This window comes from Diceros bicornis, chromosome 7, assembly GCF_020826845.1.
Source record: "Diceros bicornis minor isolate mBicDic1 chromosome 7, mDicBic1.mat.cur, whole genome shotgun sequence".
In the NCBI taxonomy this organism is placed as follows: domain Eukaryota; kingdom Metazoa; phylum Chordata; class Mammalia; order Perissodactyla; family Rhinocerotidae; genus Diceros; species Diceros bicornis.
Window position 1 is genome coordinate 75,530,786 of NC_080746.1, and position 17,422 is coordinate 75,548,207.

A 17,422-nucleotide genomic window follows, 5' to 3' on the forward strand; every position below is an offset into this window, starting at 1 on the left:
AGAGTCTGGAAATGCCATGTTGCCATGGTAATGACAGACCAAAGTTCGAGATGCTTTATCCCCAGTGAGCTGCCCTGGCAGCGCCACTCCAGGCTGCTGGTGGAGTCTTCCTTGGTGAACCAAAAAAAAAATCCATTAATGGACAAGCAACTGCTCCACTGGTGCTGAGGTTTAGCTCCTGCAAACACACTTGTGGGCCACTCACCCGGCCCCTTGGCTGATAAGGAGGCCTGGCCCTGGCTCTCTACACCGTGGCTCACTCGGGGGGTAATATGGTTTTTAACCAGCTCAGCCAACAAAGCAGGCCCTCCCCCACTCCAGCCCCCAAATTACCACTTCTCTTGCTTGATGCTGCCAACCAGGGATCTGCTGGCGTGGACCCTGGCAATTAGCACAGCACTTGCATTTGTTTGGGAATTAAGTGTCACTGATTAGCCTAATTCCACGCCATTTACAGACAGTCAGTGTCAGTCTGAGATTCGCTTTTCTAAATGGTGGCCCAGAGGGTGGCGTGATCATGGCTTGAGTTTGAAATGGAGGCAAGGGCCTGGTGAGCCAGACTGAACCAGGAGGCAGGACTCACCTCTGGACCTGCCTGTCTATCAGCCTGTGCCTCCCCTGGTCTTGGCTGCCTAAGGGAACTGAAGACAAGAAGAAGCTGTTTCCAAATTGAAGTCATGCCTATTTCCAAGTCAATCCTGGCCAGAGAGGGAGCTCATTCCCATCTGACAGCCTCCCAGCTGATGCCCACTGGGCATGCCCAGCCACATGACTAGTGAGCCCTAAACTGGGGCTCCTGGGGCTGGAGGCCTGAGTCAAACTCTGGGTGGCTGGGCAGGACCCTGACACTCTGCCTAGACTCTCCTGCCATCCCACCACCTAAGGGCCTGAGCCTTTTATCTGCCCCCTAAGAGCCCCTTGGAATTTGAATGCCCCATGATAATTACCTTAAGACCTCTTACTCACCTGCTGGAGGACCCCAAATGGGCCCTCCAGAATACTGACATTCCCAGGATCATACAGGCCCTATACCTTGGATGGTTGATCCCTATCCTGACCCAGCAGGAGCCAACTCCACAGCTAATATGGTTCCCTTGGGTTTCTACCCTCTCCTGCCAGTTTGCTTGTATAGAGCATACAGGGGTCATAACCCTGTGGAGCTGGCTGATTGAATATGTGCCCACGGACACTGAGGAACTTCCAGATCCTGTTGAGGAAATTCATAGGCATTGAGGCCTGGCTGGATAGGCCTTGATGACTGAGCTTCCCTAATACAAACTCTAGCTTGCTTGAAAACAGGGAGCTAAACCAGGTCTTTCCAGTCACTCATAAAACATTTATTGAGCTTCCCTTGGTAGATGCCATCAGGGATATAGAATGAATCATTCATGGCACCTGCCATCAAGGAATATATAGTCTAGGTGGTCAGCAGAGACTTCCCAGCAGAAAAAGAATGATTAAGGGAGAGGGGAGGAAGGGCGTTCCACGTAGGGGGAACAGTGCAGACAAAGGCCTTGCTGGGGAGGTGGATGGAACTTGTAGAGCTAATGGTGGGAGCTCAGTTTGGTGGGAGAAAAGGAAGTACAAAAAGCAGTAGAAGGAAATAAATGCGGGATGCTGGGTAGGGCGTGTATCACTGCAGAGGGCTTAGGAAATAAAATCCTCAACATGACTAACTAAAGATTTTGGACTTTATTTGGCAGCCAACTGGAAGCCACTAAGGCTGTTGGGCAAGGGAGCGCAGAATCAGAGCTGTGCTTCAGAAGCAAATCTGGACAATAACAGTCATCATCACTGTCACTGTCATCAGGACAGATAACATGTAGGGAGCACTTAGACTACGCTGGGTACTTTCTAAACACTTCAGACTGAACCTGAGCAGGGCCCACAGGAAGATGTGTTTGGAGGCAGAGGCCAAGTCCGGGAGAAGGAGATTGAGTGAAGCCTGTGCTGTCTCAGCGGCAGTGGGATGCTGAAGAGAGATAGCTGGAGAGAAAGCAAGGAGGCAGGACCAAGAGGACTGCGCATCTGCAACGCTGTGGGTACAGAGGGGAGAGAGGAGTCAGACAGCCTCAGCCAGAGGACTGGGAGGATGGAGGTCACATCCACGTCTAGGCCTGGTAGATGAATCTAGAATCCAATCCCAAAGACATAGTCAAAATATCCCTCTTGTCACTCTGAGTTCAGAAAAACATTTGGGGAGGAACAGACCATGAAAGAGGGCCAGCTATCCCAGGACAACTTACCCGTTCACACACTGTGCCGCTGGCTGGGGTGACAAGGAAAGGGCCTGGAAAGGGGCGGCCTCTCCTAGCTTTGACCCTTGAGCCTTCTTGGTGGGGGTCTTTCTGTCATGATTTGCATCAGACTGGGGCCCCCATATAGGCAGGGAGCCCTGGTTTTAACCTGTCTTGTTTGCTTCTCTATCCTGCAGGTACCACTGGTACCCCAAGCCCCCGGACAAAGGCCTACAGATGGCAAGAGTTGCCTCCTTGGAGATTGCTCTCGCTCCTCATGACCCACACGAACTCTGCTCTAGTCAGGAGGGCTCCCACCTGCTCTACCTCACCTGTACTCTATAGTCTCTGCCTGTGCTCATGCACCCTCCTCCCCCGAGTCACAAAGGCGCTTATCCATTTCTCCTGGGCCAGTCCAAATCCCAGTCTAGCCTTCAAGGCTCAGCTCAGTCCTCCTTCCTCTAGAAAGTCCACAAGAACCACTCCTTCACTGAGCTACAGCACTTAGAATGGAGATTTCAGAGCAGGAAGGAAACTTTGAGATCACTGGGCCAACCCTCTCAACTCTACGTAAGAGGACACTGCAGCTTAGAGGAAGGAAGAACCTGCCCAAGACAGAAAGGCCATGACTAGAATCCAAGTCCACAGGTTCCCTGGACAAGCCTCCCATGAGCTCCACAGCTCTGCTTTGTCTTGCCTGTCGTGTCACAGATTGTGAGATTGTCTGTGGGGACAATGACTTCTGTATCTCTGTATCCTCCTCAGGCCCTGGCACAGAGCCATGGACTGCACATAGCTCAGGAAACAGAATCCTCAGTAGCTAAAGGCTGGGGAAGGCAACAGGTCCTGAGGAAAAGCAAGACACAGGTGAAGAAGAAAGGACTCCTCCTTCCAGCACTTCTCCCCTGTTCTGGGATGCAAGCCCAGCCCAGCCACTGGACTTGGGGTGGGAACAGAATGATACACTCAAAGGCACTTTTGCATCCAAAAGAGACTTCTGCATCTGATGCCAGTGTTCTAGCTCAGAGCTTCCTGGGAGAGCAACTTCGAGAGGCTGGCAGAAGGGGTCATCCTGAGGTCAGATTTTGCTTTTAAAGTTGAATCTTCAGATTTTTAGAGTGAAAAGAATGCTTCAAGATCACCCAATCCAATTCCCAAATTTTTCAAATAAGGAAACTGAGGTCATGGTAAGCAAAGAGTCCTTGACGAGGTCACATAATACCTCAGGGTCACAGCCAGGACACAATTCCGGGTCTCTTGCTCCCAGTCCAGGGCTCTTTGCAGGGCAACTTGTCTCAGCTGAGTCCCACGTGGGTGTAGAAGAAGAGAGCTGGTGGGGTTAAATGGCCATCAGTAACTTCTACGTTGTTATTTATTTATTTATTTGCTGAGGAAGATTCTAACATCTGTGCCAATCTTCCTCTACGTTGTATGTGGGTCGCCGCCACAGCATGGCTGATGAGTGGTGTAGGTCTGTGCCCAGGATCCAAACCCGTGAACTGTGGGCCATCAAAGTGGAGCGCCCCAAACTTAACCACTAGGCTACAGGGCCGGCCTCCTCTGCATGGTTTTTTAAAATGTCAAAACTCAATTACTGACAGACTGGTGATTCAGGTTTAAAGAAAAGTACTGGCTTTGACTAAGGCTCCAGGTGAAGAAGCCACTTTCTTGAGATCACACAACTAGAAAAAGGTGGAGCCAAAACTCAAGCACAGATTTACCTGGTTCCCAAGTCGTTCCCTTCTCCATTGGCTCATGCTGCCACACGTGCTGCCTCCAGGCTCAGAATAAAGGAAGCAAGACAAGACAGACAGCCATCCTGACAAGTCTGAGAAAGGATTCCACTAGACAGACACTTCCTGCGTGGGCCCCTCCTTTGCCCCAGGGCTTGCACTGGCTGCTGCAGACAGAGAGAGGAAATGAGATGCAGGAGTGTGAGACAACTTCCAGGGAGATTGTAAATGAGCAGTTATAAAGGCTGGAAGAGAAACAAACTAAATCTTTTAAATTCTGAAGTAAGAATGAGATTGAGGAACGGTACAAGAAGGGCATGGTGTGCTAGAACATGCTGGCAGGGTCCTGCCTGAAGACGTGTGTGCTCCCAGCCATGGTTATCTCTGTACTTGCAGAGCAGAGCACGACGCCTGGCACAGAGAGGCACATGGATAGAAAGTTGCCAAGTCAATGCACAGATAAATGAACTCCCATGCTAAAGGGAAGCGAGATGCAACTCCAGGCCTTGCAGAGAAAGGGTCTGCCCACCAAGTGGGGTCCTGCACCGCCCCCATCTGCAGAAGGGACAGGAGGCAGCTGGCGAGTCCAGAAATGCTGACACAGAGAGGGACAGAGCTTCCAGCCCCAACCGACTTCTCCATGGCAACGAGCTGACAGAAAACTGCACAGGAGACTGAGAAGCCAGTTTTAAAATAAAGACACAAAACACTCTCAGTCTGAAATCCCACATGCAAAGCAACAGCTCCTGCCTCTCAGCCCTTCGGAGGGTTCGGCACAATCACTAGAAAAGGTACCTCCTTCCAACCTGCCCATTCCCCTGCCAAGGCCCCGCGTGCCTCCCCTCCTACTCTTCACTCTTCTGAGAGCTGCCAGGCAGAGCCTCTCTTGCTTTGCCGTACGTGCTTAGGGCATTGCATCAAATCTGACAAGCAAGGACAGAGGCTCCACTAGGGTCGGCGCTGGCCAGGTCCTCCAGCAAACAGGCTGTGGCAGCTGGCCTCGTGTCACACCAGAGCAGCGGTGGCTGCTGCAGGGGGGCTGAGAAGGAAGAGCGGGGCAGAGACCTCTCTCCTCCTCTGCCTCCTGACGGTCAAATCCCGCTTCCTCGCTTCAGGGCTCTGCTGTATTTGCCTTCATCTCCCCGGGATGACTTAATCGCACACACCTTCCCCTGTGAATCTAAAGCCCTCTGTTTACATTTCAAATATGAAACTTTTCTTTATACTTCTGCTGGCAGAACTAGACAGACAGTCTACTTTGCATTATACTTCTGCTTACTTATCCTGCCCCCCAGTAGAGAACCTGGTCTATGAAAAAGCCTCAATAAATGTTTCCTGAATTGAACCAACAGCATGAGAAAACATTTTAATTTGATAGCCAGAGACCAACCCTCCTGCAGTTTATGGGAGTCCACGCAGACTATCATTGCCCTCAAAGCCTTGGGTGCTTTGGGAGCAGGAAGGCAGTGTCACCCCCCTCCGATGCTGCTGTCCTTCCCACTGGCTTCCTGCCAACTCCAGTGTGTGCTCCCCCTCACAGTTTCATAGACATCACCACGTTCAAAAGAGCACCCCAAAACGAGCTGGGCTAAGGATCCTGGGTTCAACTCTAGCTTTATCCTCCCGTTTCTGTGAATTTAGGCAACTCATTTAATCTCTTTGAATCTTGTCTGCAAAATGGGAACAATCCATTTCCACACCTATATCCTCCTACCTCATGAGGCTGGTGTGAGGAACAGAGATGATGAATCAAGAAGACGCTCTGACAGCTGTAAGGTGGTCTGTGCCAAGAGAAGGTGGAGTGTGGCTTCCAGGATCTTATGAAAGAGGTGGCTGAGGCCTAAACTCACGAAGTGCCCACGATCTCAGGGGGAGGTAGCAGGGAAGCAGGGTCCAGGCCTCCTAATTCCGGGTCCACAGCTATTTTTCCCAAACCTATGCTGCCTTAGAGATCCCATCCAGGCCTTCTTCAACCTTGGCAAAAGCAATTCCACATTCCATTAAAATAAGAAGCATTCTGGGTCACCTGTGGAGTACAAATCTCTGAAACAGAATGGAGTCCAGCTCTCTGCTTCCAGGCAGAATGCCACCTGACACAGTCTCAGCAGGGAGTTAACTCTTACGCCCCCAGCAGGCCTTTCCTTCTAGTCTCTCGGTCACTGCTAACTAACCCATGCCAGAAGGTCATCCTGGCGAGTAAAACAGTCTTGCTGCAGCAGAGCCCAGGTCTTCTGATCTAACCTCAGAAACGAGAACAATAAATGCAACACTGCAAATATCAGAGCAGCAGATCAGGAACGAGTTGGACAGGATACAGAAGGAGACTGGTGTGGCCTGGAGTGGAGACTTCACTGCAAAACCACGAAGGCTGCCCCAGGGCTTGACTCAGGAAGTAGGGACACTGATTCCCTGGGTGTGAAGTCAGCAGAAACAGATCTGAGAGAGACAGGAGGGACACACAGACTCCACTGCCCAGATTCTAACAGCTCCTGGCCCACACCCCAGAGATGTCACTGAGTGAAGCCTCTTCACTGAAGACCTCAGCAATGACATCGAAAAGGAGGGAGGGAGGGAGAGAGGGAAGCAAATGTTTTTGTCAAGAACCCTAACCCTTTCACGGTATGATGGTTCATTTTGTGTCACCTTGGCTAGCCTACAGTGACCAATTCTTCGGTCAAACACTAGTCTAGATGTTGCTATAAAGGTATTTTTTTTAGATGTGATTAACATTTACAATCAATTGTGGTGCGCCTCATCCAATCAGTGAAAGGCCTTAAGGGCAAAGACTGAGGTTTCCGGAAGAAGGGATTCTGCCTCAAGGCTGCAACATAGAAACCCTGCCTGAGTTTCCTGCCATTGGATTCAGGACCGCAACATCAACTCACCTGAACCTCCAGCCTACTGGCTTGCCTCAGGGAGCTCAGACTTGCCAGCCTCCATAACCATGTGAGACAATTTTTAAAGATAAATCGAGAGAGACAGAGACTGAGACAGAGACACTAGTGGTTCTGTTTCTTTGGAGACCCCAACTAATACATGTGGGGTTGGGTGTTTTCACCTAACTTATCTCACTTAATCCTCCAAATGACCCTAAGAGGCAGGTTTTGCTGTTCAGATGTTTGTTTATAGACGAGGAAACCGAGGCTTGGAGAGTCAAGTCACCTGGTAAGGGAGACACGGAAGCCCACGCTTTATCAGCGTCACCAGGGGGCACGATGAAGGAGAATTTCTAAGAACACTGGGACAAGAATTCCTCGCCAAAGCAAATGGAGTTGCTGATTCTTCTGGATTCTCCTTCTCCATAGGGGTGCAGCCAATGCTGACAGGAACTAGGGGTACGAATAGGTTTGCTCATTCAAGCAGGACAATCTGCTTTTGCAAAGCTCAGTCTTTAGATCTCCATTCTTCCCTGGGATCTGTATCTGGACGTGGGAATGGGGTCTGCATAACTACTTCAGGGTCTCATCACTTTTAAACCGGACCCCTGAGTGTCGGAAGAAGACGAGGTTTGGTTAGGCCCTGAGTGGTCTTCCTCCTGAAGCAAATCCAGGCTGAGACTGTTTCCCTTCGGCTCCTGACGGGAAGGGGGAAGATGGTGCTCTCTGCCCAAACAACAAGCCCTGAAGGGGCTGCTCTCTCTGGGCGGTGCCTGGGCAAGCAGACTTCTCTCTGCCTCCTTGGGCTGCCCTCTCCCCTCCTCAGGGTCTCTCACCGCCACAGTGTCTCCTGGGGCAGGGAGAGCATTCTTCCCCTGAATGTCAGCCCAAGGATGGTTGAAACCTCTTTCCTCATTCCTGTTGGTGCAGCTGAGACAGGGCGGGGTGTGCAGGAGGGAGTTTACCGAATGCTCGGGGCACTGAAAGGGAAACAATCCCAGCACCCCAACACATCTCCAGGCGGGCAGGGCTGCCACGATGAGAGCTCCGACTCTGATAACTCCTCTCTTTCCAAAGTGCTGGGGCATCTGCAGCAGCCTTTGCTCAGCTCCTGTCACTTCAACTTCCAGCAGTTTCCACGTGGTTGCCATCTTGCTTATTGCCTCAAAGCCATGGCCACCCAGAGCAGTACTTCCCAACACATGAAGGCAACATAAAAAGTGATGATGTTTGCACACTGGGTAAGTGGAGAGGTCAATGTACAGTCAGACTGGCTCCTGCTAGCCCGGGCCCGGCCAGCCACCCTGAGTGCTGAGGGGGTCACTGTCTCGATCCCTGGTTGGGAAACCTGTCCTACAGAGCCTTGTCCCACTCACAAACCAAGTCAAGAGTCCTAGAATCAACTCTGCCTCTCGCCTTGCCCAATCCCTGCATTTCTGGGCTCTGGTCTGGGGGGTCACGCTTCCTCCTCAGGTAAGAGTGTGGTGACAGGCAAACGACATCACCTTTCAGAGGAAATCTCACCCCCCTTAGTAGGAAAGCAGGCTTACCTGTTATAGACCAAAGGGTCCTTCAAGGACCAGGAAAAGGCCTACTTCCCCCAGGAAGCCTTCCCGGACAGGCATACTGTCTCCTGTGTCTGCTGAGAGACCAGGGATCTCTCCTCTCCTCTGCCGCTGGTGTGACTGTGCCAAAAAATAAAAATAAAAAGAGTTGCCTGCACGTTTACACAGCTGCTAGAGCCTATGGTCACCACCAGCCAGCACTCCAGTGAGAGGCAAGAGCTAGTCATCAAAACACTAATAACTACCATTTACTGAGAGCATACAACGAACTAAGCACTGCTCTAGGCACCTCACATGTATTAACTCATTAATAAACCTTCACCACAACCCCTAGAGTTAGGGCCTCTCATTATACCCATTTTACAGACAAGAAAACCAAGGCACAGACAGATTAGATTTCTTGCCCAATATTACATAGCTGGTTAGTGGCAGAGCCGGGATTCAAGTGCAGGGAGTCTGGCTCCATAGGATTTAATCCAAACAACTCTGCCAGGTTAGTTTTATTAGTCCTGTTTTAAGGTTGAGAAAACTGAGATTTGAGCCCTCAGCTAGGATCTCACAGCTAACAAGAGGCAAATCAAGTATTTACCCCAGAGGCCGCATCCTTCCTCAAACTTTCCCTGCTCAGGACTGTGCTGCAGCCACTCTGGGCTGAACACAGGGAGCCCAGCTGACCTCATCTGTCCTCTGGGTCGAAAGGCCACAGAACCAGGAATGGATGTCCACTGCCATCAGGAAGGCTCGAGCAGGTGGCTTTGTGTGAGTCAGGTTCCCAAGGCACTTTACAAATAATAATTATATATATATAGTCACCTCTCTCCCCTAGAGACAGAGGCCTGGGAGAGCCGGCCTCCTGTGACGGTGTGCACCCTTTTCTGTTACAGTGCATGGACACCAGATGGTTAGGGCTTTCTGAGTGTCCACCCTGCCCAGGTGCTGTTCTAGAAGTGGCCTCACACGTACCACTTGTATCCTACTTGTATGCAGGACTGAGTGAGACACAGGGAGCAGGACTCCTGGGGGAAGGGCCAAGGCCTAGAGAGACGTAGGGCTCCCACCCTCTTCCTGCGGGGTTGAGGCAAGCATCTCTCTCTCTAAGAGTTTCAATTTCCTTATCTGTACAACAAAATGCAAACAAAGAAATTCTGCCTTTCAGGATGGTTATGAGAAAAAAAAAAGTATGAAACTTTACAGCAGAGAAAGAAAACACATTTACTAAGCACCTATGATGTGCCAGGCTCTATACGTATGTGTCTCACTGACATTTCACACAAGCCCCATGAGAGAGGCATCTCCACTTTACAGACAAGGAAACTGACACTCAGAGAGGTTAATGCTTGTTCACTGTCACACAACTAGTTAGTGGCATAGCTGAGCTGTGAACCCAAACCATGTGGCTTGAGCCTGGAAACTTCGCCACCACACCAAACTGCCTCTCTTAAAAGGCACGTTGGGTTCCGCAATTCCAGGAGGGGGGCCCCTCAGGCCTTTCCCTGCCAGCTCGGCCCTCTCCTGCAGGGCTGAGGCTGCCCACACCTCCCCAGTCTTGGTTCCTGTGAGGTTCCCACAAAACATCTGAACGGAAATTCTGTGCTTGGACTTGAGCGATCAACAGGAAAGGCCCACTACCTCTTCTCTCAGGTTTCTGGGGTGATTCTTCTCCCAGGCTTTCAGATCCTACGGGAGGAAGGAGGCCATCATGTATGGTTCCTGCGGCTTGATTCTGGGAGACAGAGGCTGGTCCTCTGCAGAGCCTTGAGCCACCCGTGTCTGGGATGCAGCAGCTGCAGTCTGGGAGATGGGCAGAGATGGGCCCTTGGCAGCACCAGGCCCAGTAGGTGACTCAGCACCAGCTGGCTCTGGCCCTCTGTCCCTGCACGACATACCGCAGAAATCCATGGGTCTCAGAAGTCATCGCTTGGTCCTCAGAATGGCTCTGATGGAGGCGTGTGGCCTGGGCCTGGCTCTGTGGAGTCCCAGGAACTGCTATGGTTCTGCCTTGTGCCCTTAGCTCCCGGTCACCCAGCCCGATGGGCTCTGCCTAAAAAGATCCAGATGATGTTTTCTCTTCTCCAACCTCATTTTTACTGCCCTAGTTTAGGCCCTTACCATCACTTATCCGGCACAATAATATTAATGAACAACAATCACGAAGTGCTTTCTATGTGACAGACACTATGCACTTGAAATGCATTTTTTTTTCTTATTCTTTTTTTTAAATTGTGGTAAAATATACATGACCTCAAGTTTACCATTTTAACCATTTTTAAGTGCACAGTTCGGTGGCATTAAGTCCATTCACATTGTTGTGCAACCATCACCACCATCCACCTCCACAACTCTTCATCTTGCAGAACTGAAACTCTGTACCCATTAAACAATAACTCCTCCTCCCTCCCCCTCCTCAACCCCTGGCAACCACTATTCTACTTTGTCTGTGGGAGCTTGACTACTCTCAGTACCTCATGAGTGGAATCATACAGCGTCTGTCCTTTTGTGACTGGCTTCTCTCACTTAGCATTAAGTCCTCCTAACAGTTCTCTGCGGTAGATACATTATGTCCATTTTACAGAAAGGAAACAAGGAACAGAGAGACTAAGTAACTGGATCACTCAACTGGTAGGGAGCAGAGGCGGGATTTAAGCCCAGGCCATGTCGCTCTTGAGACCTTGTGCTCTCCCGTTCTGCTGCGAGCCCCATGCCTTCCTCCAGCAGCCCTCCTACCACAGGTCTCCCGAGCTCCATTCTCCATCAAGGCAGTGATCTTTCTAAAAGGCCCATCAAATACTGTCACTCTCCTACTTCAAACCCTTCCCTGGCTTTCAGGCCTGGCCCTGACTCAGCTCCTATATCTTCTTTTCTGTCTTTTCCCCCGCTTTTCCCCCTCCCAGAAACTGAAGTCCCCACTACCTGACTCTATGCCTCATTTTTTTTTTTTTTGCTGAGGAAGATTGACCCTGAGCTAATATCCGTGCCCATCTTCCTCTACTTTATATGCGGGACGCCTGCCACAGCATAGCTTGACAAAGAGTGTGGAGGTCCGCGCTTAGGACCCGAATCTGCAAACCCTGGGCCGCTAAAACAGAGTGGCTGAACTTAACCGCCACGCCACTGGGCCAGCCCCCAGACTCTGCCTTTTAACCAGCTGTTCTCTACACCTGCAGCGCCCGCTTTCCAAATGAGGCAGATCCCCACTCATCTTTGAAGGCCTAGCCTAAATGTCACTTTCTCCCTCCCAGATTTCTCCAGGCAGCTTGTCTAGCTTTCCTCTAAGCTCTGGCAGAAACTGAACCCAGCTCTGTAACTGCACTGCTCACCCATAATCTGATTTGTCAGTCTATGGTGTCTGACAAATACGTGGGTACCTCTGTCTCCCATGCTACACCAGTGGTTGCCAACATATTTGAGTATGAGGACTCCTTTTTAATCAGAGAATTTCAGGATCTTCCATACACGCCGATCAAAGCAACATTTAATGACAAAACGTCACCATGAATTCAGTAAAGCTTTTAAATGTAATTGTATTTAAGTCAACATGATGCCATCTATACATATTTGAAAACATTGCTGCAGGTAGGTGACAAAATTTTGGGACAATGCTTTAGATTCCAAGGTGCCAAAGCCTACAGTTTGGGAACCACTGCTTTGGCCCAGAAAGTGAGTTTTTTGTTGAAATGGAAGTAACATTCATTGACTCTATTATATTCCAGGGCAGTGCCAGTTACTTTTCATTTTTATCTCTTTTAAATCTCAAAAAAATCCACATTCTTCAGATAAGAAAACAGGGCTTGGGAAGGTAGAGTACCTGGTCTGTGGTCACACAGTGACGGGAGGCAGAGTGGGATTTGGTTTTCAATCTTTTTCTATTCTGCCACTCTGCCTCCAGGGCAAGGATCACAGGTGTCCATCTCTGAGTTTCTGGTGCCTCACCCATGGCAGTGCTCAGGAAGTGTCGGGGGAATGAATGACACAAACCCAGAGAGCCCTTCCCTACACGTTCTCAGGCCCTCCAGCTTGTCCCAGAGAGTCTCTGGCCAGAGAAGTCCCCAGCTGCAGGCAAGCACAGAGGCCCCTCACACAGCAAAGAGCCAGAGCAAGCGCTGGGCAAAACTCTAAGATGGCAAAGTATGGCCCACTTCTCTTTAAAGTTCTACTTCCCTTACTTAGTAGGTATCCCTGCCCAACCCTGGGCTCTAAGCCCCCTGTCTTCATTACCAGCCCTCAGCCCCCTCTTCCCTCCCTCCCTCAAACCTCCTGCCATCTCCACAGCAGCCTGCTCTCAGCTAACAGTTCCCTTGGACTAGTTCCCACTAGAACTTTATTTATTTATTTAATTAGTTTTTTTTTTGGTGAGGAAGATTGGCCCTGAGCTAACATCTGTTACCAATCTTTCTCTTTGTGCTGAGGAAGACTGGCTCTGAGCTAACATCTATGCCCATCTTCCTCTATTTTGTACGTGGGACACTGCCACAGCATGGCTTGATGAGTGGTGCGTCGGTCCACACCTAGGATTTGAACCTACGAACCCCAGGCTGCAGAAACAGAGCACGCGAACTTAACCACTATGCCACTGGGCCGGCCCCCCCACTAGAACTTAATGCCTCGTAAAACCAGGCGTGGTCTTCCCATAGACATTTGTGTTTTAAACCAAAGGAGAGATTCCTCAAAACTTCTGGTTGGTCAGGAGGCCACAGGAGGAAAAGCACGGGCTTCAGAGTAAGACAACACCAGGTTTCCACCTCTGGTTCTGCTACTTCCTTTCTGCATGACCTTGGGTGAATCACTTAATTTCTCTGAGCCCAGTGTCCTCATCTGGAAAATGAGAATAAAGCCTCCCTCCTACAGCCAGTATACAAAGGCCTTACGATCTTGCACCGTGTGGTGGGCTGAGCCGTGGAGCTCCAAAATACATGGCTGCACCTTAACCCTTGGAACCTGTGAATGTGACCTTATTTGCAAAGAGAGTCTATACACAGAGGTGGTTAAGTTAAGGATTTTGAGAAGAGATGATAGTCTTGGATTATCTGTGTGGGCCCTAACTGCCATCACAAGTGTCCTTTTAAGAGAAGGCAGAGGGACATTTGACACACACAGCGAAGAGGAGGAGGCACTGTGACCATGGAGGCAGAGACTGGAGTGATGTGGCCACAAGTCACAGAATGCCAACAGCCACCAGAAGCTGGAAGAAGCAAAGAATGCATTCTCCCCTAGAGCCTTTGTAAATACAATATTAAGAACCCGGAGCCGAGATCATCCTGGATGATCCAGGTGGGCCCTAAATCCAATGACAAGTGTCCTTATAGGAGACAGACACACAGAGGAGAAGCCATGTGATGACAGAGGCAGAGACTGGAGTTTTGCAGCCACAAGCCAAGGAACTCCTGGAGCCACGAGAAGACAGAAGGGGCAAGGAAGGTCCTTCCCGAGAGCCTCCGGAGGGAGCATGGCCCTGCCAACACCTCGTTTTCAGACTTCTGGCCTCCAGAACTGTGAGAGAATAAAGTTCTGTTGTAAGCCATCCAGACTGTGGTACTTCATTACTTCAGCTCCAGGAAATGAATACACATTGCCCATCTCCCTAACTTACCACACATCACCCCTTATCTCCTGCTTCATGTCAGAGCCACACAAACCACATGTACAAGAATGCAAGCTTTGGGGGAGTGGAACTTTGTCTGATTTGGTCACTATTATAACCCTAATGATTAGCATGGTGTCAGGTACATGGTAGATGCTCAAAAAAAAAAAAAATATATATATATATATTTTTTGGTGAGGAAGATTGGCCTTCAGCTAACATCTATGGCCACGTTCCTCCATTTTGTATGTGGGACGCCACCACAGCATGGCTTGATGTGTGGTGCATAGGTCTGTGCCCAGGATCTGAACCCGCGAACCCTAGGCCACTGAAGCAGAGCATGTGAACTTAACCACTATATCACCAGGCTGGCCTCTCAATACATTTTTTTGAATAAGTGAATTGTAGTTTTCAGAGGATAGGAGCTGTACGTGATTTACCTCTATATCCTCAGCACCCAAAGTACAGGGCACACGTTCTATACATGTGGCACTTCCTCCTCCTTCCATATACAGTAGTCCTCCCTTATCCACGGATTTGCTGTCTGTGGTTTCAGTTACCTGCGGTCAACCGCAGACATTGTCCGCTCCTGGCATCCAAGCACTGACATTGTCATTGCTCGATGATCCTCCTTCTGACGTACTGCTAGAAAGTCAATAGTAGCCTAACGCTATGTCATCATGCCTACGTCATTCCCCTCACTTCATCTCATCACGTAGGCATTGTATCATCTCACATCATCACAAGAAGGGTGAGGACAGTACAATATTTTGAGAGAGAGAGAGACTACATCCACATAACTTTTATTACAGTACATTGTTATAATTGTTCTATTTTATTAGTAGTTGTGAATTTCTTACCATGCCTAATTTATTAATTAAACTCTATCCTAGGTATGTATGTTTAGGAAAAAACTCAGTACATATAGGGTTCAGTACTATTCGTGGTTTTGGGCATCCACTGGGGTGCTTGGAACATATGCCCCACAGATAAGGGGAGACTACTGGTATTCCAGTACTGAAGGGGCAACTCTCTGAAAAAGGGGCAAATCTTATCATCTGGGAGCCCAGAGATAAGTTTACAGGCTCCAAAGAGTCCATACGCTCTTTCCAGACCTGACTCCAAACTCCCTCTAAACAGAAGCCTTGGAGAGAACCCACGACTGAGAATCCTGGGGATGACAGTGTTTAATTAAACAGAGACTCAAGTCACCAGCATCTGGCTCAGGCTGGGCCTCTGGGACCCGAGCAGGCAACATTTCATCATTAGGAGGAAAGGAGATGACAAACTCTTTCCTGAAAGAACCCAGCAGGCAGGCAGAATTACTGGATGTGGATGAATAAAACCATTATTTCCAAATACATATCCCAGGCAGCACTAAAAGCATTCTCCGTATCACAGGCTATACTAAATTTAGAACTGGCAGTTTGAGTCATATGCTGATTCCTGAAGAGAAAAACTAAATTCAAGGGGAAAAAATCAAGTGCAATTTGAAAATAAAAATGCAATCTAAGTCCCTCAGAGCAAGCTGTCAAGAGAGCTGAGGGAGAAGTTTCCTGCACAGAATTCTGCCTATAAGGGAGCTCCAGTGGGGCGGCGGCCGGGCCCTGCTGGAGGCCACAGCACAGCAGCCTCTGGGGCAACCTCTGGAGGGCCTCCCAGTGCGGAACTGCAGAGGCAGGCAGGGAATCCACATGCTAAGCAACAACGTGGGAACACTGTTTCCAAAGCTGTCACACGCCGTCTCACTGCAGCGGCTTCTCAATCCTGCAGTGAAGGTGTTGTCACCCCCTCGTACAGCTAAAGAACGGAGCCCAGAGGGGGAAGTGACTTGCCCAAGTCAGACAATCAGTGAGCAGGAATTTATTTTAATAAACTTTTAATTTTAGAACAGTGTTAGATTTACAGAAAAGTTGAAAAGGTAGTATAGTTCCTAAATACCCCTCCTCTAGTTTCCCCTATTGGTAACATCCTACATTACTATGGTATACCCGTCACAACTAAGGGGCCAGCACTGGGACATTACTATTAACTACATGCTACACTCTGTTTAGATTTCATGAGTTTTGCCCTAATGTCCTTTTTCTGCTCCAGGAGCCCTCCAGGATATCACCTTACATTTAGTTGTCCTGTCTCCTTGGGCACCTCTGGTCTGTTACAGTTCCTCCAACTTTCCTTGTTTTTGATGACCCTGACAGTTTTGAAGAGTACTAGTCAGGTATTTTGTAGGATGTCCCTCAATTTGGGTTTTTCTGATGTTTTACTCATTTAGACTAGGATTATGGGTTTGGGGGACGAAGACCACAGACGTGAAGTGTCCCGCTCATGACATCATATCAAAGGTACATACTTAACATTAACACGATTTATCACCGATGATGTTAACCTTGCTCACCTGGCCAAGGTCGTGTTTGCCAGGTTTCTTCACTGTAAAGTTTTTCTCCCTTCCCCACCCCACTTCCATGCTCTACTCTTTGGAAGCAAGTCACTAAGCAGAGCCTACACTCAGGAAATGGGAAGTTCAGTTCCAGCTCCTTAAGGGGAGAGTATCTATGTAAATTACCTGGAATTCTTCCGTATGGGAGAGCAGGGATTTAAATCCTGGTCTACCTCATCAAATCATCTAAAATATGCCCTCCTCATTTTTCTCTCTCATTGCATCCTGTTTTTCCCTTGACACTATTTCTCACAATTTGCAATTATGTCTTTATGAATGTACTGCCTGACGCTTGCTGCTTCCCCTCCCTGCAGGTGAGCAGGCACCACGAGGTCAGGAACCAGCACAGTTTTGTTCATTGCTGTATCCTGAGGGTCAAGCCTGACACTTAGTAGATGCCCAGTAAATACCTGTGACATCCTGGTAGTACAGGTACAAGATGATGTCATCCATGCCCTTGAGGAGAAAAGCAGGGACATATTAAAAACCTTTTATTACAGAAATTTTCAAACACACAAAAGGAGAGACAATATCCTACATAACTTGCAACAGCAAGCAGCTCATGATGAGTACTAAAGTACACACGTAAGCAAAGTGCACAGGAACACAGGATTGAGACCATTCTATATCATCTCAGGTGCTGCCCGAGGAAGAGTCTGGGTGGGCCTGGAAGGATGGGTAGGAAATTAAGGTGTCAAAGGGCAAAGGGTATACTTCCAGGGAGAGGGAACTAGAAGGCAGGTGAGTGCAAGCCTATTCAGCGAATAGGGCTGCAGGCAAGGTAGCAGGGAACAGGGGAAGAGAAGGCTGGGAGGGTGGTTAGGAGTAAACTGAGCAGTGCCCTCCAGCCAAGCAGGAGGCTTGGACTATTCTGCAGACAACGAGAGCCATCTCCTCTATGTCTTGCTCAGGGTACCAGTGGTGACTCACAGGCTCTGAGAAGTGGGACTGCTCTTGTGAGTAAGAAGCTCACTTTCAGCTTCTTCACTCCCCAAA

General features: G+C 49.3%; 1 protein-coding gene across 2 annotated transcripts in view; it reads right to left on the reverse strand.

The window, feature by feature from the left end:
- SERGEF (secretion regulating guanine nucleotide exchange factor) overlaps positions 1-17,422 on the reverse strand; it is a 205,914-nt gene that overhangs the window by 19,937 nt on the left and 168,555 nt on the right. The gene's annotated exons all lie outside the window — the stretch shown is intronic.